This window comes from Diachasma alloeum, unplaced genomic scaffold, assembly GCF_001412515.2.
Source record: "Diachasma alloeum isolate Michigan unplaced genomic scaffold, Dall2.0 Dall_scaffold_00662, whole genome shotgun sequence".
Classification (NCBI taxonomy): domain Eukaryota; kingdom Metazoa; phylum Arthropoda; class Insecta; order Hymenoptera; family Braconidae; genus Diachasma; species Diachasma alloeum.
Window position 1 is genome coordinate 35443 of NW_021680794.1, and position 24561 is coordinate 60003.

The window sequence follows — 24561 nt, forward strand, 5'->3', positions numbered from 1 at the left end:
TGCACGAGTGACGGTCTCTTCTTTTCCTTCGCGATTCGTGGGGGTTCGTCAGGTGTCGATGTCCTTCGGGTTTTAATTCGGGAGCAATCGGGGCCAATCAGCACGGGTGAGTGGTGACGATGACCACAATCCAGGGATGTCTCGCAAGGGATTATTGCTGGTGTTGAATATTCGGAGGTCTAGTATGGGGAATTTCCAGGAGGCGATGGCTTCTCCAATTGATCGGGTGGGGCCGGAACTGATGTCTTCCTTCGGCTGATGTCTTCGTGATGTCCAGGGGCAGGGGCAGAGGGGCGATGAGGGGAAAAGTGAGGGAAGGGGTATCCAACGGTGGCGGGATTTACATTTTAGGGGGCAGTGTGTAGTGGGAAAAAATATGTAGAAAAATAATAAAAAATAAATGAATATGCCTCGTCACACTGCTAATGCCATTTAAAAAAAAATGTATTCATGCTAGTTTTTTTGTAAGTTAGCAGAATAATCATTTAAAAAATCAATAGAATTGAATTTCCGATATCGGATAATTTAAAGTTAATTAAGAGCTGATTTTCTACGTTTCCAAAAAAATTTTCAGCTAACCCAGTTTTTGGAAAAACGGCGTCGATGCTACCTTACCGCAAGTTAGCAGAAAAAATCGTTAAAAAATTAAGAAAATTTGGTTTTCGACATGGGATAATTTAGAGCTCATTAGCAGCTATTTTTTCACGTTTCAAAATTTTTTTTTTTTTTTCAACAAATTTTTTTTTTTCACAAAACGACGCATTTACATACTTTTGACCAAAATTTAGAAATGAACTAAATCTCATTTATAAAAGTAAAAAAAATCATTTTTGAGATTGGATAATTGAAAAATTATTAACAGATCATTATTTATAATTCGAAATTTTTTGTTTTGTGCATTATCAGCCTTATTAGGCTCGGTTATTTCTCATTCCATCTGCGAGAAATAGTGACACTGAATAANTTAGAAATGAACTAAATCTCATTTATAAAAGTAAAAAAAATCATTTTTGAGATTGGATAATTGAAAAATTATTAACAGATCATTATTTATAATTCGAAATTTTTTGTTTTGTGCATTATCAGCCTTATTAGGCTCGGTTATTTCTCATTCCATCTGCGAGAAATAGTGACACTGAATAAACTTTGTAGTAAATACATTGAAACTTTGTGAGCAGTTAACCATCAACTTTCTGAAAAACGAAATTAAATTGGTTTCAGGAAGGGAAAAGGATCATGAAATTTCAATTAAAAAATGAGTATTGAGGAGTTATTCAGGCACAATTTTTGATTGAGTGAATATTCAAGAATAGATTTACTACCTGAATTTTTATGATTACTATGCATTCGCATAAAATAATTGAACTGAAATTCATGTTTCTTTGATTTTCCAATATAGTTTTGAATTTACTCTTAATTAGCTTGAAATTATCCGACATCGAAAATCAAATTGTATTGATTTTTTAAATAATTTTTCTGCTAACTAACAGAAAAGCTAGCAGAAACACTTTTTTTTTCAAAAACGGCATTAGCAGAACAATTTTTGGATGCATATAAAATTAGCTCATAATAAGCCGCAACGCTATTGTTTTCCGAACGCTATAAGATGAAAACTTTTGGAATTATAACAAATTATCTGGTAATGATTTTTCAATTATCCAATGTCAAAACTGATTTTTTTACAAGTTTTATAAATGAGATTTCGTTCATTTCTACATTTTGGTAAAAAGTATATAAATGCGTCGTTTTGTGAAAAAAAAAAAAACAAAAATGTTTTGAGAAAAAAAATTATTTTTTGAAACGTGAAAAAATAGCTGCTAATGAGCTCTAAATTATCCCATGTCAAAAACCAAATTTTGTTAATTTTTTAACCATTTTTTCTGTTAATTTGCGGTAAGGTGGCATCAACGCCGTTTTTCCAAAAACTGGGTTAGCTAAAATTTTTTTTGGAAGCGTAGAAAATTAGCTCTTAATCAACTTTAAATAATCCGACATCGGAAATTCAATTCTATTGATTTTTTAAATGATTATTCTGCTAACTTACAAAAAAACTAGCATGAATACGTTTTGTTTTAAATGGCATTAGCAGAAAAATTTTTAGGTGCATATAAAATTAGCTCATAATAAGCTGCAACGCTATTGTTTTCTGAACGGCATAAAGATGAAAACTTTTGGAATAATAACAAATTATCCGATAATGATTTTTCAATTATCCAATGTCAAAAAGGATATTTTTATCACTTTTACAAATGTGGTCATTCCTACATTTTGGGCAAAAGTATATAAATGCGTCATTTTGTGAAAAAAAAAAACATTGAATTTTTTTTATTAAAAAAAAATATTTTTTGAGAAAAAAAAATTTTCTTCAACAATTTTTCGAAACGTGAAAAATAGTTGCTAATGAGCTGTAAATTATCCCATGTCGAAAACCAAATTTTGTTAATTTTTAATCATTTTTCCTGCTAACTTGCGGTAAGGTAGCATCAACGCCGTTTTTCCAAAAACTGGGTTAGCTGAAAATTTTTTTGGATACGTAGAAAATTAGCTCTTAATTAGCTTTAAATGATCCGATACCGGAAATTCAATTCTCTTGATTTTTTAAATGATTATTCTGCTAACTTACAAAAAAGCTAACATACGCATCATGCTAGCATGAATACGCTTTTTTTAAAATGGCATTAGCAGAAAATTTTTAAATGCATATAAAATTAGCTCATAATAAGCCGCAACGCTATTGTTTTCCGAACGGCATAAAGATGAAAACTTTTGGAATTATAACAAATTATCTGGTAATGATTTTTCAATTATCCAATGTCAAAACTGATTTTTTTGCCACTTTTATGAATGGGATTTAGTTAATTTCTACATTTTAGTCAAAAGTATGTAAATGCGCCGTTTTGTAAACAAAAAACAAAAATTCAGAAAAAAATTTGTTTTGAAAAAAATTCTGTTTTTTTTTTAAATTGGTTGAAACGTAAAAAAATAGCTGCTAATGAGTTCTAAATTATCCCATATTGAAAACGAAAGTTTGTTCATTTTTTAACCATTTTTTCTGCTAACTTGCGGTAAGCTAGCATTGACGCCGTTTTTCCAAAAACTGGGTTAGCTGAAAATTTTTTGAAAACGTAGAAAATTAGCTGTTAATTAGCTTTAAATTATCCGATATCGAAAATCAAATTCTACTGATTTTTTAAATAATTTTTCTGCTAACTTACAAAAAAGCTAGCAGAGACACGTTTTTTCAAAAAGGGTATTAGCAAAAAAATTTTTGAAGGCATATAAAATTAGCTCATAATAAGCTGCAAATTATCCAATATTGAAAATTGGATTCTGCTACTTTTGCCTACTAGGTTAACATACGTATGGCATTGGCATCTCTTGCAAATGCACACGCGCTGTAGCGGTTCAATCGACTACTAGTTCGGGCAGGTCGCAGAGCTGTCAGCTAGCCGGTTGAACTCGGAGCCAGAACTGTTCTCGCAAGAATAAACATCATTTCACTCAATGTTTTTATCATTACGATATCTTGCAATAATCGAAGCTAATTGATTCAGTCGAATATTGAGAATAATTACATTTTATTGATCATGGAGTTTGCGGAGAGGAAAAACAAGAAGGAAACGTTGTGCAGTGTATATGGATGAATAGCAAAGTTTGTCGTAATTCAAAAGTTACATTTTATCGTTTTCCTCGCCAAAACGTGGATTTAGTTACAATAATTAATAAGTTCGGTGAAGACGAAATTATTGATAGACATACGGCTTGGATGAAAATATTGAGAATGCGCAAAAAAGTGTCGAATTCCATGAGAGTTTGTTCTTTACATTTCACTGAAGAGGATTTCTTTTTGCCATGTAAGTAAAAAAGCGATTTTCAATATTAGCTTGGAAATTTATGAATTGAAAAAAGATGACGAAATATATTACTGATTTTTTGAATTACAGCCAGAGCTCAACACGACAATTCAGTAATTACTCACCTGAAGAGAACAAGTGTTCCTTCACTCAATCTGCCTCCTCAATCACTCACAAACAATCGAAATTGTGGAGAGAAATTTTTGTAAATCTTCTTCACCACGAAAACTCTTGGCTCTCGGATGTGTATTAGCAAATTTACAAATCTCATGAATAGAAACTCTCATTTTATCACAGTCAATTTAATAACAGTAATATATGAATGAAGGCTAGCGTGTAACTCCGTGTGCATCTGGCCGTTCGACCTGCCCGTGCTAGTTGTCTATTTCGCCACGAGACGGCTTTATATTAAGCCACGCCTCCGTCAGAGATCCCAATACTCCGTTAGAATTCATCAGAAATTGACAATATATGACATAAATTTGAAGCAAGTAGATTGAATAATGTCATATCTTGACATTTTTCGAGGACATTTTCGGCACATGTAGTTGTTATAAAATGTCATCATTTAACAAATTATGACATTAAAAATCTGGCATAATTTTACACATCATAACATTTTTTATCATATGACTACATTCGTTGTCATATTCTGACATTTTATGATATTTTTTTACATTTTTTGAATTTCTTTTTTTTTTGAGCGCATCTGTTAACTCGATTTCCATGAAAGTGACGACATATACACGATTAGTACTCAAAATTTCTCCATTCCTTTCTTTTTTTAGTCTCTATTGACTGCATGATATTGATACTTGCATCTGTTCTTTAATCTTGACTTGAATTCTAGACTCATCGACTTATCGACTTCACTCTGTTGAAAACTTGACCAATAAGAAAGAAAATCCAAATTGCAATGAGCTAAGTAAATGGAACAAATGAAATATGTGTACATGAAAAAAAGTTTCTTGATACAATACGGAGCTTACTGGATTTAAGTAGGATTCAAATAAATCGAGAATCTACTTTTTTTTTCCTTTTCATATAACAAGCTTTCGTAAAACCCTTTCGGGTTTTTACGATTTCCCCTTATCTCATCCCCTAACTCCCTGTACCGCATTCGCCGAAAGATGAGGGAAACCCTCACTTGAGGGAAAAACCTGCCTAGGTACGGCCCGAGTCAAAATTTTACCGGATCTCCTGACGCAGTTTCAACGTTTTGAATCTACATTGCTTTGATGTTGGAATTCTCCGCCGAATTTTCACCGTACTTTCAACTTATCTCAACGTGAAGGCCCATGGACGTTAAAAAAACTCAATATCCACCGTATATTAAACGTACTCTCAACGTTAATGACTTTTGTTTTCTGTTAACGCACGTTGTAAGTTTCGAAGTCCACATTTGATTGTATCAAGGTCATTATTGACGATAATTAAAAAATTCATTACCGTGTTAAAGACTCACGTAACTAAATTATTAGTGTTAGTATATTAATAACATTAGTTCGAAGTTCAAACAATCGTGCGTCTGAAGGGTGAGTTGGGTCCAAGGGTCAGAAGGGTTAGTTGAGTATATCCATCAATTGAGTATAAGGGTCAGATGAGTATAAGACGAGAATAAGGGTCAGATCGATTCTGAACTAAAGGTCATCTGTATTTAGATTGAACTGACCCTTAAACTCAACTCAGCCTTTTGTTCATCTGACCTTTAGATTCGCCTGACCCTTCGTACTCTTTTGACCCTTAGGCTCAACTGACTCGTAGATTCGCGTGATCCTTCACACTCAACTGACCCTTAAATCCGCCTGACCCTTTGCAGTTGTTTGACCCTTAGACTCAACTGACTCTTAGATTCGCCTGATCCTTCGGACTCAAATAACCCTTAGACCCATCTGACCCTTAAGCTCAACTGACACTTGGACGCAATTGACCTTTAAACTGAACTGAAACTTTTGCGTATCTCATCCTTACTCAACATACCCTCAAATTCGCATGATCCTTCGGACTCAACTAATCCTCAGACCCATCTGACCCTTAAACTCAACTATCACTGAGACGCATCTAACCTTTAAACTCAACTGAGACTTCTACTTATCTGACCCATACTCATCTGACCCTTATATTCGCCTGACCCTTCGTACCCTTTTGACCCTCAGATTCGTGTGATTCTTCGGAATCGGCTGACCCTTATATCCATCTGGCCCTATGCTGAAGGTTTTACGCTTATTGATAAAAAAAACCCATGTGGCCCTCATACTCATCTGACCCTTAGATTCATTCNACACATCTGGCCCTCATAACCATCTAATCCTTATACTCATTTGACCCTTAGATTCATTTGACCCTTAAACTCAATTGACCCTTAAACTCAACTGAGACTTCTACTTATCTGACCCATACTCATCTGACCCTTATATTCGCCTGACCCTTCGTACCCTTTTGACCCTCAGATTCGTGTGATTCTTCGGAATCGGCTGACCCTTATATCCATCTGGCCCTATGCTGAAGGTTTTACGCTTATTGATAAAAAAAACCCATGTGGCCCTCATACTCATCTGACCCTTAGATTCATTCAATCCTTATACTCAATTGACCCTTAAACTCAACTGACACTTGAACACAACTGATCCTTAAACTCAACTGAGCCTTTTACTTATCTGACCCTTCGTACTCTTTTGACCCTTAGGTTCAACTGACCCTTAGATTCGCGTGATCCTTCAGACTCAACTAACTCTTATACTTATCGGATCTTTACACTCACTGACTTTTATATGAAGGGTCCGACCCTTAGACGCCTTAGACCCTACGCCTTAGGACTCTAATTCCCTCTCATCTCCTCCCTTGATCAGGTTTTTGTAAGGTTCGACTGATCCGGTGATTCCTTATGAGAAGCTGACCAAGTTCTGATCCAGCAGATCGGATCCGAAAAACTACAGGCGGATTCGGATAAAGTTCTGATCAGGTAGACATGATCCGATGATGCCTGATGAGAACCTGACCAAGTTCTGATCCAGCAGATCGGATCTGAAAAACTACAGGCGGATGCGGATCAAGTTCTGATCAGGTAGACATGATCAGATGATGGCTGATGAGAACCTGATCAAGTTCTGATCCAGCAGATCGGATCCGAAAAACTACAGGCGGGTTCAGATCAAGTTCTGATCAGGTAGACATGATCAGATGATGCCTGATGAGAATCTGACCAAGTTTTGATCCAGTAGATCGGACCCGAAAAACTGCAGGATGATTCAGATCAAGTTCTGATCAGGTAGGCACGATCTCACCCTGAGGTCGGCTGCCTAATCCCAATTTGATCAAATTCCGATTTGATGGCTTTGATCGGCATTTAAACGGGGTCAATTGAAGAGAAAATGATCAGATTCAGATCCGGTCCACCTGACATTAATTTTAATCGGTTTTTCCGATAATTTAATTAACTATTATTATACTATTCAAATTGAGTTTTATCAACCATTATCAATATTCATTTTCAATCTTTAAAAGGGATCATTATACTATAATTAAAATAAATCAAATTAATTTAATTTAATGAATTTAATTTAATTAATCAATTTATTTAACAGCCAGTCCTTCTCAAATGTACAGAAGGGAGGGATGATGATGTCATAAATACGTATTAGAGGAGTATCAAATTTACATGCAAATGATCTTGAGAAAAAAAATCACCAAATGTCTATTTACTTATTAGAGTTATTGTGATTATCATTATTATTATTCATTAATGAAATGAATAAAAATTTAATTGAACATATTTTATCTCTGAGAATACACACTGTGACGAGGCATATTCATTTATTTTTTACCATTTTTCTACATATTTTTTCCCACTACACACTGCCCCCTAAAAGGTAAATCCCGCCACCGTTGGATACCCCTTCCCTCACTTTTCCCCTCATCGCCCCTCTGCCCCTGCCCCTGGACATCACGAAGACATCAGCCGAAGGAAGACATCAGTTCCGGCCCCANGTTACCATTGATAATTGTTATTAACATAGACAGACAGGTTATCCGGTTTTCATACAGTTGACTTGATCAAATTCGGATCCATTCGTCCTGATCAAATCCGGATTGGTCAGAGGCGTAACATGTCTGATCAAGACCGNCCCCCGAATATTCAACACCAGCAATAATACCTTGCGAGACATCCCTGGATTGTGGTCATCGTCACCACTCACCCGGGCTGATTGGCCCCGATTGCTCCCGAATTCCAACCCGAAGGACTTCGGCACCTGATAAACCCCCACGAATCGCGAAGGAAAAGAAGAGACCGTCACTCGTACAATAGCTGCCCTGTGAGTCACCACGTGCCCCGAAAGTAGTAATAGTGAATACAGTAAAATTCGCCCGGAAGTGTTGGCGGATAAAAAGAGGATTTTCGATACATCGAGCTCATCCCAGCTCTAGTATTGGTGCCCAGGAAACCCCGAGGTGGAAAGGANAGCGAAGAGTGTAGGGGGGAGGAAGGAAGGAAAGAATGTACGGTGGAGGAACGTTGGGGATACGTTTAGTTTCAACCTAATTTCAACGTACAATCGGGAAAAAATGAAAAAAAGAGACGGTATTCACGTCGAAAGTAGGTTGAATCNCGTCACTCGTACAATAGCTGCCCTGTGAGTCACCACGTGCCCCGAAAGTAGTAATAGTGAATACAGTAAAATTCGCCCGGAAGTGTTGGCGGATAAAAAGAGGATTTTCGATACATCGAGCTCATCCCAGCTCTAGTATTGGTGCCCAGGAAACCCCGAGGTGGAAAGGAGGCTCTCCAGGAAAACGCCCTGGTATTTTGAAGGAGTGCAAGGCGCCGGTGGAATTCCACGTGTTCGCCAGAGTGAAGTCCCATCGTGAGTACGAGTTACCCCCCTCATTTTCCCTCTTGTCCCCACAATATTACCCTTCATACCCCCCAACGGTGAGCCTACACTCTTTNAATTAATAGAAATATAGATATTCAGTTAATTTTATCCCTCATTTGTCCTCATTATTTAATTGCCCTAAATCCCCCTTTTAGGAAATAATAATAATTAAATATTGAAAGGTCACAACACGCACATCCGCGAGATCAGGAATAATCGCAAGTTCAACAAATACCCCGATACAAATCATATAGACAATGTACAGTTTACTCAATGGTAATAGCGTGATAGCGTAGTGGGTAGGGCATAGGATTAGCAATCATAGGGTCCCCGGTTCGATCCCCAGCATCGGTAAAAAAATAGTAAGCTTTTTCAGAGGTAATAACAGTAGAGATTCATTAAGAGAAGCGGCTTACGGTGAAAGAATTGAATTATCTTTTGTTTTGGATTAGTTACCATTGATAATTGTTATTAACATAGACAGACAGGTTATCCGGTTTTCATACAGTTGACTTGATCAAATTCGGATCCATTCGTCCTGATCAAATCCGGATTGGTCAGAGGCGTAACATGTCTGATCAAGACCGGATCCGTCAACTTGATCAATACCTGATCAGTGGTCAGGTCTAACGTGATCCAAACTTGATCAAGACCTGATCGGAATTTCCACTCGGGTGCCCCCTTCCTCTTAATTTCCTGTATTACTCTATTGCCTACTTTATTGTTGTTTTTTCCTAGTTTTCTTCTTATTAGTTGCTTATATAAACCCGAAAAGAATACAACTCGCCACAAGCAACTGTACAGCCCAGAAGCATACCGGGATATCCTGCGATCACTGAGCTTGAGCAGTAGCGAGTAAAACCAGAAAAAGGATGGGTGACCGAAAGGGAACACGGCAGAATTACAAGCAGGGATATCTCGAGAACCAATGGACCGGTTCGTTTTTTTCTTTTTTCACCATTTTTATTTCACCGAGTTAATAATATTTATATTTTTGCCATTCTTCCACAGATTAATTTATGCAAGATTTAATCAATTAATCGATGTTAGAATGGAACTGGTAGAGCGAAGAGTGTAGGGGGGAGGAAGGAAGGAAAGAATGTACGGTGGAGGAACGTTGGGGATACGTTTAGTTTCAACCTAATTTCAACGTACAATCGGGAAAAAATGAAAAAAAGAGACGGTATTCACGTCGAAAGTAGGTTGAATCGGTGCATTTGAGCCTGTACACTGGTCAACGTATTTTCAACGTCCTAAACCCACCAGTGGACCTTGAAACTCCGTTGGGAGACCTGGTAAAATTTCGACTCGGGAGTCGTCTCTTTTACGAGACTCCCGCTCGACAATAAACCTGATTCAGAGTGTCAGCCCGAGTCGAAATTTTACCGGGTCTCCCAACGTAGTTTCAAGGTCCACTGGTGGGTTTAGGACGTTGAAAGTACGTTGTCCGGTGTACAGGCTCAAATGCATCGATTCAATCTACTTTCGACGTAAATACCGTCTCTTTTTCCATTTTTTCCAGATTGTACGTTGAAATTAGGTTGAAACTAAACGTATCCCCAACGTTCCTCCACCGTACATTCTTTCCTTCCTTCTTCCCCCCTGCCCTCTTCGCACTGCCAGTTCCATTCCAACATCGATTAATTGATTAAATCTTGCATAAATTAATCGGTGGAAGAATGGCAAAAATACAAATATTATTAATTCGGTGAAACAAAAATGGTAAAAAAAGAAAAAAACGGACAGATCCATTGGTTCTCGAGATATCTCTGCTTGTAGTTCTGTCGTGTTTCCTTTCGGTCACCCATCCTTTTTCTGGTTTTACTCGCTACTGCTCAAGCTCAGTGATCGCAGGATATCCTGGTATGCTTCTGAGCTGTACAGTTGCTTGTGGCGAGTTGTATTTTTTTCGGGTTTATATAAGCAACTAATAAGAAGAAAAATAGGAAAAAACAGAAACAAAGTAGGCAGTAGAGTAATACAGGAAATTAAGAAGGATGGAGCAGGGGGAGGAGATGAGAGGGAATTAGAGTCCATATAGGTCTAAGGGTCGGACCCTTCATATAAAAGTCAGTGAGTGTAAAGATCCGATAAGTGTAAGAGTTAGTTGAATCTGAAGGTCAAACAACTACAAAGGGTCAGGCGGATTTAAGGGTCGGTTGAGTGTGAAGGATCACGCAAATCTACGAGTTATTTGAGCCTAAGGGTCAAAAGAGTACGAAGGGTCAGGCGAATCTAAAGGTCAGATGAGTAAAAGGCTGAGTTGGGTTTAAGAGTCAGTTGAATCTAAAAGTCAGATGACCTTTGGCTCACCTGACCCTCAGAATAGATCTGACCCTCAGACTCATTTGACCCTTATTCACGTCTTAGAGTCATCTGACTCTCAGGCCCAATAGGGCCTTCACACTCATCTGACCCATACACTCAACTGACCCTTACACACAACTGGCCCTTAAATTCCACTGACAGTTGAACTCAACTGAGGTTTTTAATTATTTGACCCTTACAAAACAGACCCTTGGATTCGCCTGACCCTTCGTCCTCTTTTGATCCTCAGGCTCAACTCATCTTTAAACTCAACTGACATCCAATCTCAACTGAGGCTTCCCAGGTAAAAATTTTCGATGCTGACAACTGGCCCTAAACTTGGTCCAGGCTTGATTTTTTGAGGCCTGGCAATCAGACATGGGCCAATTGTCGACCATCCGTTGAGATGTCACACCGGACCGATGCTGGTAAATATGCTGACCCAGGTCTGTTTCGATTCTCGGTTGAATATTGATGATTCAAGGCTCGTTTGGTTAATGTTGCGCCATGGTCTTTTCTATCCTTGGACCGAGGCTCTTTTTAAGTTTCAAGCCAAACTTTTTTCTGCCGTCATGATAGATTTTCCCTATTCTTTATGTTCGTGTTGCACGCATGCGTTCCAAATCAAATTTTTTCAGCTTGAATTAAATAAAAGGAGATCCAACGGATCGTTTGATACCTGAATGCATATGAACATTCATCGTATTCTCTTATGGAATGTAGAGAAAAAGTGCGTGTTATTCAGCTACCCGCTCAGGCACTGTGATCCCAATGTTTTTGTATACGTGTATATAACAAAGTGTCAGAAGAGTATAAGCTCGACAGATTATTTTGCAGTATGAATTAAGAAGTGAGTTAGAGTTTATCGTGGTTTCAATTTTCGACAGTGTAAATTACTTGCACAACGTATTACTTGTACAATTTTCAGAATCGACTTGTGCGAAATAGTGATGTCTGCGTTACGTAAAAATGCTCGATATAGGAATAGAAAATCATGAAGTTTAAAAAAAATAGTTGAATCGAGCTCTGATGATTCAACCGAAGAAAACGATCGCGAATCCCAGCTCGATGACTTTCATCATGCTCAAGAATTCCCTCAGGTCCCGTATGAGAGCGAACACAACGAATTTCAACCACATGGGATAGAAATGGACGTGGATACCCGAAGATCACTCAGCTGCTGTTAATGAACACAGTGATAATCCACTGTCCAATTACTTGGATACTCCGACGGATGAATCGGACTGTTTTAATATGGATGTTGACGTAGACATCAGTGAAAAAAGCCACATGAACGTATTGATGAAGGAATGCATTCGAAAATACGGAACTGGGCAATACGAAATATTGGGGAAAATGAATCTGTGTGTAGTGACTGTTCTCTTAAAAGTGCTAAATAGTGAGGGGTACACAGATCTAACTTTATGTGTGAATACACTCTTAGGATTCCCTCATGCCATAAAATCTCAATGTATGGTGTCGAAAAAAAATACTGTCAGTGAATACGTATACTTGGGAATCAGAAATGGGTCAGAAAATGGCATTAAAGGGGATGTGTTTAAGGAAGATAACATTCTTGCGTTTCTTGTGACCATATTACCTGAAGTGTTTGTTGATACTGTTCAAAGTGACTACTAACACAATATTAATTTTATTTGTTTTATTTTTCAGATGTCGTAGTGAAAAAATATCCTCAATTGACTATGAATATTGAGAATTATACAGGGAAGTATCTGTCTTGGGCTCCAGATCGCGACGGAGGTCGCGCGAATAGGGCATAGAAAGCAACATGTTCACACTCGTTAGATCGCTGACTCGATTTAATTAATTTATTATGGATGTTCGTTGACTCGATTTAATGTGTTTATTATTCGTGTTCGTATTCATATCAATTCACTTCGATGTTCACTTTTGATGTTAATATATTATTCATGTTTTGAATAAATACCCATTGTTGTATTTTTCATATCTGCAGTATTCCTTTATTTTTCTGTCAATTCTACTGAGTGATTATATTGACCCAATCCTGAAACATTGGTACGTTCAGCCTTGGCTTGAATTCCAATTTGAGTCATGGCCCAGTTCTGAATTACGAGCATCAACCAATTTTCCTTCCCCCAGCATCGGACCGAGGATCTGGTCTTAACCTTTGGTCCGATGTGACATCCCATCTCCGAGCAAGCCTAGATTCGTGTCCAAATCAGAGTTACCGCATCCCTCGGTACAATTGAACCAAGTCTGAGCCACGGCTGGCCCAGTTGTCCCATCTTACCTGGGTTTCACTTATCTGACCCTTAGATTCGCGTAATCTTTTGGACTCAACTCACCCTTATACTCAATTGATCCTTATATTCAACTAACCCTTCTGACCCTTGGACCCAACTCACCCTTCAGACGCATGATTGTTTGAACTTCGAACTAATGTTATTAATGTACTAATACTAATAATTTAGTTACGTGAGTCTTTAACACGGTAATGAATTTTTTAATTATCGTCAATAATGACCTTGATATAATCAAATGTGGACGTTGAAACTTACAACGTACGTTAACAGAAAACAAACGTCATTACCGTTGAGAGTACGTTTAATATACGGTGGATATTGAGTGTTTTTCAACGTCCATGGGCCTTCACGTTGAGAAAAGTTGAAAGTACGGTAAAAATTCGGCGGAGAATTTGAACATCAAAGCAAAATTCTAATTGTACTCGGGAGAGAACACCCGGGTCCCCCGCGTGACAATCCCACAGTCTAACCACACAGCTATGGCCGTCGGTACGAAAATCTACTTATTAATTTTAAGTAGTTCTCATCGACTTGGATTGAGTACATCCAAACAATGTCAAGTCGAATTGGTGACTTGATTCAAGTCAAGCTTGATTCAGGTCAATCTTTACTGAGCTCAACTCGGCACTCTACACGGAAATATTCAGTAAAAATTACAGAACAATTCACGTAATCCGCAATGGGGAATCGTTTTTTGGTAATTTTTATAGAAATGGAAGAGAAGAAATCTGAAACGGTCAGTGAATTTTCAGGTTCATCACCGAACAAAGTACGAAATTTTCACGTAATTTTTTCCGAACAAGTAAATAACTTCCCGACTTATTATGCCTGCAAAATCAAAAATTTTTGAATGTTCAACAATTATTATGAAGGTGGTGAGTTATTTCTACGTTCCGTTCTGTAAAATTTCTCAAACGTTGGGGAAAAATTACGGAACGACTTGTCCTCACAGCGGTGAGTCATCGGACGAATGGTTAATTTTTACGAAACAAATCGTAAAATTTACGTGGCGATTCGTACAATTTCAGTTCCGACTCCCACTTTTTATTGAATTTTACTTCGCTCGCGGATTACATTTTGAAACGTAATTTTTACGTTTTTTTCTGGTAATTTTTATTGAATTTTTCTCTCCGCGTACATGATTCAAATCCCTATCGATTTGAATCAAGACATTTTTTATTGTGCAGATTTGATATTTTCGTTTATTTTACTTGTAAATGCAACGAAATCTAACCAAAGTTCAAATTTTAAGTAAAACGTAAAAAAACACTTTTGTCCAAAAATTTCTTCAACTTAATGAACAATTTACCCGTTGTTAGAGCTTATTCCATAAGCTTCCCAGTTGATACAAAATTTCTGCTAATCAAGTCAAAAAACAGTAATTCATGACAAAACGCTAAAAAAAAGTAGCGTAGCATTTTCAATTTTGGGAACGTGAAATTCAACGCATAATCACCCATAACAGTTGATGAATTGGATGGAGTGAAAAAACTTCATCCAATTTCAAATGTCATGTTGAAGATGTCGTTGAGATCTTCAAATGGATATATGATTAATCCTTATTGGTCAACTCCGGAGGTCCGATAATTGATACAAATAACCAATGTCGGAGTGCGAGTTAACATTTAAAAGGGAAACAATAATCAATAACTTCATGAAAATTCAATCAAATTACATGCAATACATCAAAATTTGAAGAACGGAAAATGCTTTTTAAGTAATTCCAGTTATTTGGCTGAAAACAAAAAAAAAAAATCCAGCCAAAGCTGAATTTTAAAATAAAACATGGAAAAACCAATTTCCACCTAAAACTTTCATAATTCTATGGAAAATGATCAGTAGTAATACCCCGAGAGCTTCAAAATGATCGGGTATTTCCCGATAGCTTCGTTGCAAACAAACGAGTGTCAAGTTTTGTAGGAAAATCCCTTACGCTTCGCGCTCGGGATTTTTAAACCTACAAAACTTGACACGATCCTTTGTTTGCAGGGAAGATTGAGGGAAATACCCGATGCATTTTGAAGCTCAAGGGGTATTTGGAGGAGTATTTCCTCCATCGGAATTTCGGTCACTGGAGGGCAGCATTTGATGTCAATGTGGTACAACCTACACTTTCGCATTTCAATTATTTTGTTTATTCTCCCTTAGCAACATGCCGTAGTTTTACCAAATATTACCGATATAAAACCGTGTAGGTTGTACCACGTGACATCAAATGCGGCCCTCCTATTGGCCGAGATTCCGGTGGGGGAAATACTCGAAATTAAACCATTTACCCCTGAATTCAAACCTCCAGCTATTCTCAACTTACATTTCAATTAAATCCGTAATTTTCAATAATACCCATTATACATAACCAGAATGACAGGAAACGGCAATTCAATGCGCTCATTATTACCAACACGCGCCTTACACTTTCTACGAAATTGCCCACGCACTGTTTTTTCCACTGTTCGGCAGGTTTTTTTCTCATTTATTCATGATTTCACTTTTGCGCTCGTGCAGTGGAACAAATTGGTTCATTTGAGTGTGATAATTGTGCAGAAAAGTTGAACAAAATTGCGGAAAAATAAAATATTTGTGAAAGTTCAGCAAATTTATGAAAGATAAGTTTTTCAATGGACTCGGGTCTTCAACCTGAGATTTGAAAATGGAAAAAAAGATATTTTCGGCGATTGTCTTCGGTGCACTAATTCCTCATATTTTTATATTTTTATCGCAGTCTTCATCTGCACTGGAAGTCATAAATAATGAATGAGCTCCAATAAACATTGACGGTTTTATTGATTTTCTATTTGCAGAGAGTTTCGTGTAGGCGATTGTTATGCCCTTGACTGCCCACTAGTTTAGGGAAAAAATGGAATCGTGTTCCTACGTATTTTTATGAGCTCGATTGGAAACTGGGTTAAAGATGAAGGGGAAATAATGAGGCTTCTTTAATGATCATCTGGTGATCATCTGTCATTATCTTGCTAAATATGGGCGGTTGACAAAAATGTTGTACAAAAAGATTGTTCAGCTGTGAATAACGGACATTTTTTATGGAAGTTGTTGTCTGTGCCCCTTATTCTCGTAAATGTTAATCATTATTTATGGAATAATCTTCAATAAACAGTGAAATCTAAAGGTCCTGTACAAAATATTTCGATCAATTTATCACAACCCCATCGATTCGCCGTTAACTGTCCTCCAGGTGTTTCTCACTAAAAAAAAATTATGGAATAATTAACTTCAAGTGGGTGAAGTTGCTTATGGGGAAGGAGATGCATCCTACGACAACTGAGACGCTGACGCCTCTCAGCTCTCGATTGTATTCCTTTGAAACGTGAATTTGAGGCTGTGTGTATGGGTCGACACCAAGTGGCATTGGACGCAGCGGTAAAGCCGGTTCCTCCGTACAATTTCGAGGGCAAACGTTCCTCAACTCCCCCGCACCTTCCCTCCTCCGCTCTCTTTCATTATCTCTACCCTCATCGTTCCCTCTCCCTCATGCTGTCGGAAATAAACGTTAAACAAGATGCAACAAAAATGTCCGAAAATGCGATCAAGATCGGTCCATTTTTTCATCGAGAAATTTCAACATGTTTCTGTCGATGTTTTTTTTTTTTACTAAAAACTACATTTTTTCCAACATTTTCAAATGAACAGTTTAATGTTTTTTTTGTTTATGTTTTGAGAGTTTTTCTGGTTCAAAGAGAGGGAGGGGGAAAGAGTGTAGAAAGGATTTCTTTGAACTTTTTATCTTCTTTGAATTTCCTCGGGCTTTTTATTTACCTTGAGCATTCGCCTTCTATGGACCTCTATCACCACCAAATACGGCTTCTTTTCTTTCACGTTTGACTCGTATTTGTGCAGTACATCGAGAACCGGTTGTTACATATCGATATGACACACTTTAATGCACAAAATTAATTTGTCAGTTTTCCAAACTTTCTTTGATTTTTCTAAAAGAGAACAATTAGTCTTTGAAAAATGATTGCTACTCACCTGAAGTCACTGATGAACCGGATGTGTCTGTCTTTCCGATTTTCCTTCAATTTCAGCCGTAAGGAAAATCCAAATTATCGGCTCAACAAAATGTTCACATTTTTTAAAACCAAAAATCACTAAAAATTGACTCTCATAAATTGTTTGCAAAAGTTTTGTTTACCAGAGAAAAACAGAAGTGTCAGCTTTAAATTTTCCAAAATATTTTTGTGCGGAAAAAAAAATTCTTTAAATAATTTTTTAGTTTAAAATTTTCAAAATCTTCTATTTCGAGCTGTAAAATTCGATTCTAAATTTCATTCGGAATATTTCGACTTCTTGGAAATAGCTGAGACCGGATGATGTCACCGTTTGTCATTGATTACAAATTGTACCGGTGAGAGGATAAATGTACCGTTGTATATCTTCTCGTTCCATTGATTTTACCAATAGTTCCATTATTTATCTAGCGTTCACGGTTTTGTTTTGGCTCAAAAGAGTCTCAGGTAAGCGATGGGGCAGTACTGAAGTCTCTGATGGACGCTAGTCGGAGGTTACGGGGGCCCTCTCGTGGTGCGTGTGGGCCTATTGGGGTCCACAGTGGGGACTCGTTTCGCTGCTTGACCACGTCAGTCTTGCCTGGGTGGACTTGAACGACTTGGACTCTATTCTTTCCTCCCCTTTTTTCAACTGTTTTATTCTTTCGTTTTGAAAATCAAGGGACTTGAAGAGGAAATTCACTAATGGGAAGACGAGTTTCTCACCGAGAGTTTCCTCTTCGTTTTTCGTTTCTCATTTGAGAATACTTACATCAAAAATGTCCTTTGTTGTCTCTACGGATTTTGAGGGATGACTGAAGATGAATGGGAAAAAAAGAGTTAACAAGGATAATGGCAATATTTCATAGATTTTGTAGAGCGTAAACGCATTCATTTCTTTTTTTTTCCTTTCAAACCCTGATAGATCAAATCCAGAGTCAACTCTGGGTCAACCCTGGGTTTATGGAAAAAAACCCAGCGAAAAAAGAGAAACTGGCAAATTTCCCTAAACTCAGAGTTTTTCTGAAAGGAAAATAAAAATGTCATCGTTATTCTTCGGTCATAGCCGTCTCCATAAACTGATTATGATTCTGGAAAGATGACATTTTTCGGTGTTGCCTCAGAAATGAAATGCAGACCTTCCACTCATAATTCCTAAGAATACAAATTTTCAAGATAAGCATGATATAGATGTCGCATCCTGAATTTACTACTATATTCTATCTTTAGAATTACCAGGCCCCTTTTTTTCAGACATAGTTACGAATCCCAAACATCATAATAAATCTCTCAGCTTTCGAATGCAATGCTTCAATTCTCTAATACCTTGTCCTTGAAAATGAATCCTTGATTGCGGATAATGAACATCGATGGCATTAACATATCTTTCTTGATATAGTTGTTGATCGATCAACTAACAATGAGCTGCTGAGTTTTTTAGCATTCGTTCACCATAGATTGAGAGAAAATAAGCAGGGGGTCGAGTCTATTCGGCAGAAGGCATGCGTTATTTTTTTCTTTTAATTTTCACCAATTTCATTGGTAGTAAGTCTCCGAATGGATCCGTTGCAATTCCATTTCAAAAATGAGAATTGTTACTAAATTCTTGGCAATTCTTATTAAATTTTCAGATGTTATTCGACAGATATTTTCATAAAGATATTTTGGTGCTGAAAAACATTAGTTCAGTGAACTAGCTTTCGAGATATTGAGAATGAAGTACAAGAAGATATGACTTTTGAAAGTCATCTCCGTGTGAAAATCAATGATAGAACAACGATATATAATTTTTTTAGAAAAAAGCATTTCAATATCAATTGCTGCTTCAAAAAGTATTGAATCGATCAATCTGAAATTTTACACAAGAGTGTAACTCAACGATAAAAATTAGTTCTCAATATTTTAGAGTTTCACTCATGTAATGAAACAACCTTCACGCATGTAATGAAACGTCAAAGAAACTTCCAGATAAAAGTCGACGGAATACAGCAATATCTCGTAAACTCGTTCATCGAGATGAACATTTTGAAAAAAAATGAAATCGGATGAACAGTTTTCGAGATACTTGATAGTAGAGTTTTATACACTGATAGAAGCACCTAAATCGTTCCACCTTTTTTATCATGCAGTGTCCAAAAAATTGAATATCTCCAAAACTACTCATTTCATTTTTCCCATCGGAAATCTCAGCCTGTAATATAGTAAAGGCTAGAACTCCATCAAATTTGAACATTCTATCTCAAATTTTTCGAGTTATCGTGCCCACACCGATTTTATCACAAAAATGAAGAACATAAATTATTGTATGACTCGCCCTAGCTAGGTAACATTTTGATGCATAAAAAAGTTCATTTGGTGAAGCAGTTTTCGATATGTTTAGAAAAAAAAATTTTTGGAAAAACGCTGTATGTATCTGAAAAACTAATGAGAGAACCGGGCTGAAATTTCACGGAGAAATGCCCCCAAACAATACCAATTATGGGCCAAAATTTCAAATTTTTAGCTATCACTTTAGTTCTTTTTGCTCCTGAATGGAAGCTTTGTATTTGTTGAATTTTGAAATTTTATAATTTGCTCGGAAATGACGTATGAAACGTAAAGAAAAGATGTTTCTTACAACATACCTGTACGTATGTTTGTGACAATTTCGGTTTTGGGTGATTGATTTTTAGCAGAAGCGTCATAAATACGGTAAAATTCATAGATGAAATTTTGGTATATGATGGTTATAATAGGGAACTTGCATAGATTCCACTTTTCGAATATTTTTAAATGAATAGAGTCTTTGTAGTCTATGAACCATTCCAGAGTAAAAAGTTTTCCGAAAGGGGGTCTGGATATTTTGTAATAACTGATTAAAAATGCATCAATTTTGAACACTTTGGGGTCATGACGTCAACTCACCGGAATCAAGTTCCCCTTGCGACTATTAGGTGTATAACTTAATCTTTCCGTTTTTTTTCATTGAGTGCGTGAACCTTACTGTTTTTAATATGCTATACGTCATGCCTGGAAGAACTGTGTAACTTCACAAAACAGTAGTATATACAATGGCGACCGACACGCAGCACATTCGGCGCTGTATTCTCTACGAGTTCCAACAAGGAAAAAAAGCCATTGAAGCCCACGATTCGATTTGTTCTACTCTCGGAAGTAATATTATGTCTTATGATACGTGTAGATATTGCTATAAACGCTTTAAAGATAGTGATTTCGATCTCAGTGACCGGGAACACCCTGGACATCCTCTGAAATTTGAAGATGCTGAATTGCAAGAATTATTCGACAAAGACTCAATGCGAACCCAAAAAGAGCTTGCAGCTCAGCTAGGAGTTACACAAGCAGCCGTCTCTAAATGATTACACGCAATGGGAAAAATACAAAAGGTAGGAAGATGGGTTCCACACCAACTTTTTTGCTGATTCCAAATGGAAAAAGTCATGGGTGGATCCCGGACAACCATCGACATCCACTCCCCAACAAAAAATTCACATGAAGAAGGTTCTCCTCTGCATCTGGTGGGATATGAAGGGTGTACTCTATTACGAACTTTTGGAAACGGGTCAGTTACTGCAGTACGCTACAGTCGACAATTGAACAAATTGAGCGAGGTACTTGATGAGAAGAAGCCATTTACTGGGCAAGGGAGCCGGAAAGTCATATTGCTCCATGATAACGCTCAACCTTATGCTGCTCGCGCGACACAGAAAACGATTTTAAGCTTGAGCTGGGATGTTGTCCCGCACGCGGCTTATTTATCGGACTTGGCCCCTTCCGATTACCATCTGTTCCGGTCCATGCAGCACGCCTTGGAAGAAAGGCGCTTCCAAACTCTGGACAATACACGAAAATTCGTCGATGACTTCATCATCTCAAAGCTTGCAAGTTTTTTTCGCGATGGCATTCGTATGTTGCCCGATCGATGGCGCAAGGTCATCGAAAACGATGGACGATATTTCGAGGATTGATCTGGTATTTATATATTTTATAATGTTATACATATTTTTCCCCTTAGAATAATCCGTGACCGTAACGCTGATCTTTTTCCGTGTTCTGGCGCTCATTCCGAACTCCCTCTTCAAAGAACCCCATATATTTTCTGCTCATTAGAAAGCTTATTAAATGAGCTTCAAATTGACATGTAGGTCATTTGATTATTATCATTCTTCATCGATTTAAGCAACTTTCAGTCAAAAATTGTGTTTTCGTGTTCAACTAAAAAATTCAACTTCGAAAGGATTTTTCTCTCCTTCCAACTTAAATCTATCGTAAAATTGGAAGATCAATCGAGCCCGCCGAAGACGGGCGACGATCGATCGATATTATACGAGTGTCTCGCCCGAGAGACTACGAAGGTAGTAACGTTAGTTGAGCCTTGCAAGTCACAAACTTTAAAACAATATAAAGTTTAAATTTTTTCCAAAAGCTCGCGCTGGACGCTCCGTGGCGCCGTGCGCGGCCGCTTGGTTCATTTCGTTTAAAGTGTGGAACACAAAATTTGTTGGTATTGGGGAAGAGCCCTTCGGCGGGCTCGATTGATTTTCCAATTATACTTCGTGTCTCGCCCTTCGAGATTACGAAGGTAGATCTTTAGAGCATATCTACAAATTTTGTTATTAATTTTATTTCTTTGGATTTAACACTGTTTTGGCGAACTTATTCTCGTTAATCATAACTGGTCGACAATAGAAGTCAGCAAATACTTTTGATTTTGCCGACCAACCTGCTACTCTGTAAATCTCATCAATGCTGACGCCTTGGTCTGCTGCTTTTGATGTCGCGGCATGTCTGGTGCTATGTGCCGTGAACTTTTCATCTACACCAAATTGACGAAGAGCGGATTTTATCCAACGGCCAATGGTGTCTTCTTTTACCTCACCGTGAGGCTTAACATAAAAAATGAGTAGGCCCTTCTGTGCTCTCCTCAATGATTTTGTTTTGTCCAGGTAAAATTTCAATGTTTGTGCGACGCACAACTCAGGACGATCTTTGAAAAAAGGTAGTCTTAGGGTCGGTTGTATTGCGCCCTTCCTTCTTGTGGTTTTTAAAGAAGCTGTAATCCTGATTTCAATTCCTTCCGCTTTTTCTACCATATTGTCGATCTTTATCGCTGCTAGAGTCTGTAATCTGTGAGATGTAGCGAGTGCGAGCAGTAGCACTAGTTTCAGAGATAGCTCCTTAAGTGACAGAGACTCCAGGGGGTACCATTTTGATACCCCGTCCAAGACTGTGTCAACGTCCCAGGTTGAGTCGTATTTTGGTACACTTGGTCGTTGTTTGGAAGCCCCTTTGATAAATCTGTTGATTAAAGGGTCATGTGAAATATCGTGTGCTGAAATCAACGATAGAGCTGCTCTGGTTGAATTTAATGTCCCGTGTCTTGCTCCGTTTTGAAAACGTGTCGATAGAAAATCCAAAATTTTAATATTTGTCACATCAAAGGGATCTTCGCTCTTATCTTGATTATAAGTCCACCACAGTTTTAAGCTGGAGTCGTATTGTTTAAGTGTAGATGCTTCCAGCGAAGAGATCAGGACCTCGATGGCTTCGTCTGGAGAGTTTCTCCTCTGGAAGGCCTCGCGGATACATTGGCGGCCACCAGGGTAAGCTTCTCTGCGAGCGGATGTGAGAGTTTTTGGCTGGAAGACGATACCAATAAATATGGATTAGGCTCAAAAATTATCCATTCACCTTGGGACAAATTATAAAAGATTGAGAACCAAGGTTAACTCATCCATAGTGGAACGACGAGAATACCCGAAGCCTTATCATTTATTATTTTTTGTAATACCTTGGAGATAATGCCAAATGGTGGGAAAGCATAAAAACTCCAAGATGACCATTTAATAGTGAAAGCATTTGATGCTAGGGCTTCTGGATCTCTGCCCCAGGTGCAAAATAATTTGCACTTTGTGTTCACTCTCGATGCAAAGAAGTCAATATTTGGTTCCCCAAATTATCGTAAGATCTCTTGAAATGCATAGTTTGCTAATTCCCACTCGGTATCTGAGTTCTTGACTCTTGATAAATAGTCTGCATCTTCATTATCTTTTGATGCAATATACTCAGCAAATACCCACATATTATGTCTCTCGCACCAGTCCCATAATTCTCTAGCCAATTCATGAAGTGAGTTAACTTTGACACCTCCCTGTCTATTAATGTAGGATATGGCGGTTGTGTTATCGACTCTGAGGAGGACCTCACAATCGGAGAGATCATCTGCAAACGATTTAAGGGCCAATAGGGCCGCCTTTAGCTCAAGATGGTTAATATCTAATGAGTTCTCCTCTTGTTTCCAACCGCCATAAGCTCCTATACCATTCCAAAAAGCTCCCCAGCCAGTGAGGCTGGTATCAGAGAAAATTTCTCTCTCGAAATCGAACTGCCTAATGGCCCTTTTAGTTTTATTAATGGAGCCCTCCCACCATTGTAAATCTGGCCGAATTGAATTTGGAATAGACATGTTACAGTCAAAATTCATGTTTGCCCGACGGAGTGCGGTGACTTTGANATGGCACACATGTTTGGATGGCTCCCAGCTCTTGAAGTCTCTGAATTTCACTATTCAGTTCTGCCTCTTCTTGTCTCGACCATTTCTGTATTGGAGTGTTCTCCTGATAAGGGGGATTTTCCCATGGAATCGAGTAACCCATAATACATTGGTGAACGAAATAGTCAGAGGTAATTGTTTCCCAATTTTTCTGGAATAGGCGCAACCGCCCCGCCAATTTTATTACCTGCGAAGTCGACTCGTTGATGTCTTCGATTAAGTTCGGCGGCTGTGACGATGTTCTCTGGGGTGGTATTGGCTGGATCTGGGGTAGCTGGATGGCTTCGGTGTCCTCTTCGGGGCCGACGTCTTTGTTGGAGGTTTGACTCGGTAGCTCGTCTGAGATGTCGATTTCTGGGATGCAGACGAGCTCTTCCAGTTTAACAGGTTTGTCTGAGGTTTCTTGGGGGGCTGCATTTTAATTTCTTGCCCCAACTTGTCACAAGTTTTCANGGTACCGATTAATTGAGCGAAATCATTAATTTTACAGGTGGTTTTTTCTTCAAACTTTTTTAGGAGAGAGAGGATATTTACTTTCTTCTCGTCTGAGAGACTGATGGACATTATTTCGGTGTTTATAATGAATTCTAAATATTTGCAGGATGTGCTAGGTCTTAGATTGGACTTTTCCCAATTGATTATGAATCCCAATGACTCGAAGAGGTTGCAGGAAGATTTTATATT

General features: G+C 37.9%; 1 protein-coding gene across 1 annotated transcript in view; it reads right to left on the reverse strand.

Moving 5' to 3' along the window:
* The window catches only part of LOC107044029, a 28234-nt gene extending 11080 nt beyond the window's left edge, over nt 1–17154 (reverse strand). The window contains exon 1 of the mRNA XM_015265767.2: nt 17095–17154. The gene's annotated coding sequence lies outside the window, so the exon portion shown is untranslated. The remainder of the gene's footprint in view (nt 1–17094) is intronic.
* Nucleotides 17155–24561: the final 7407 nt, after the last annotated feature.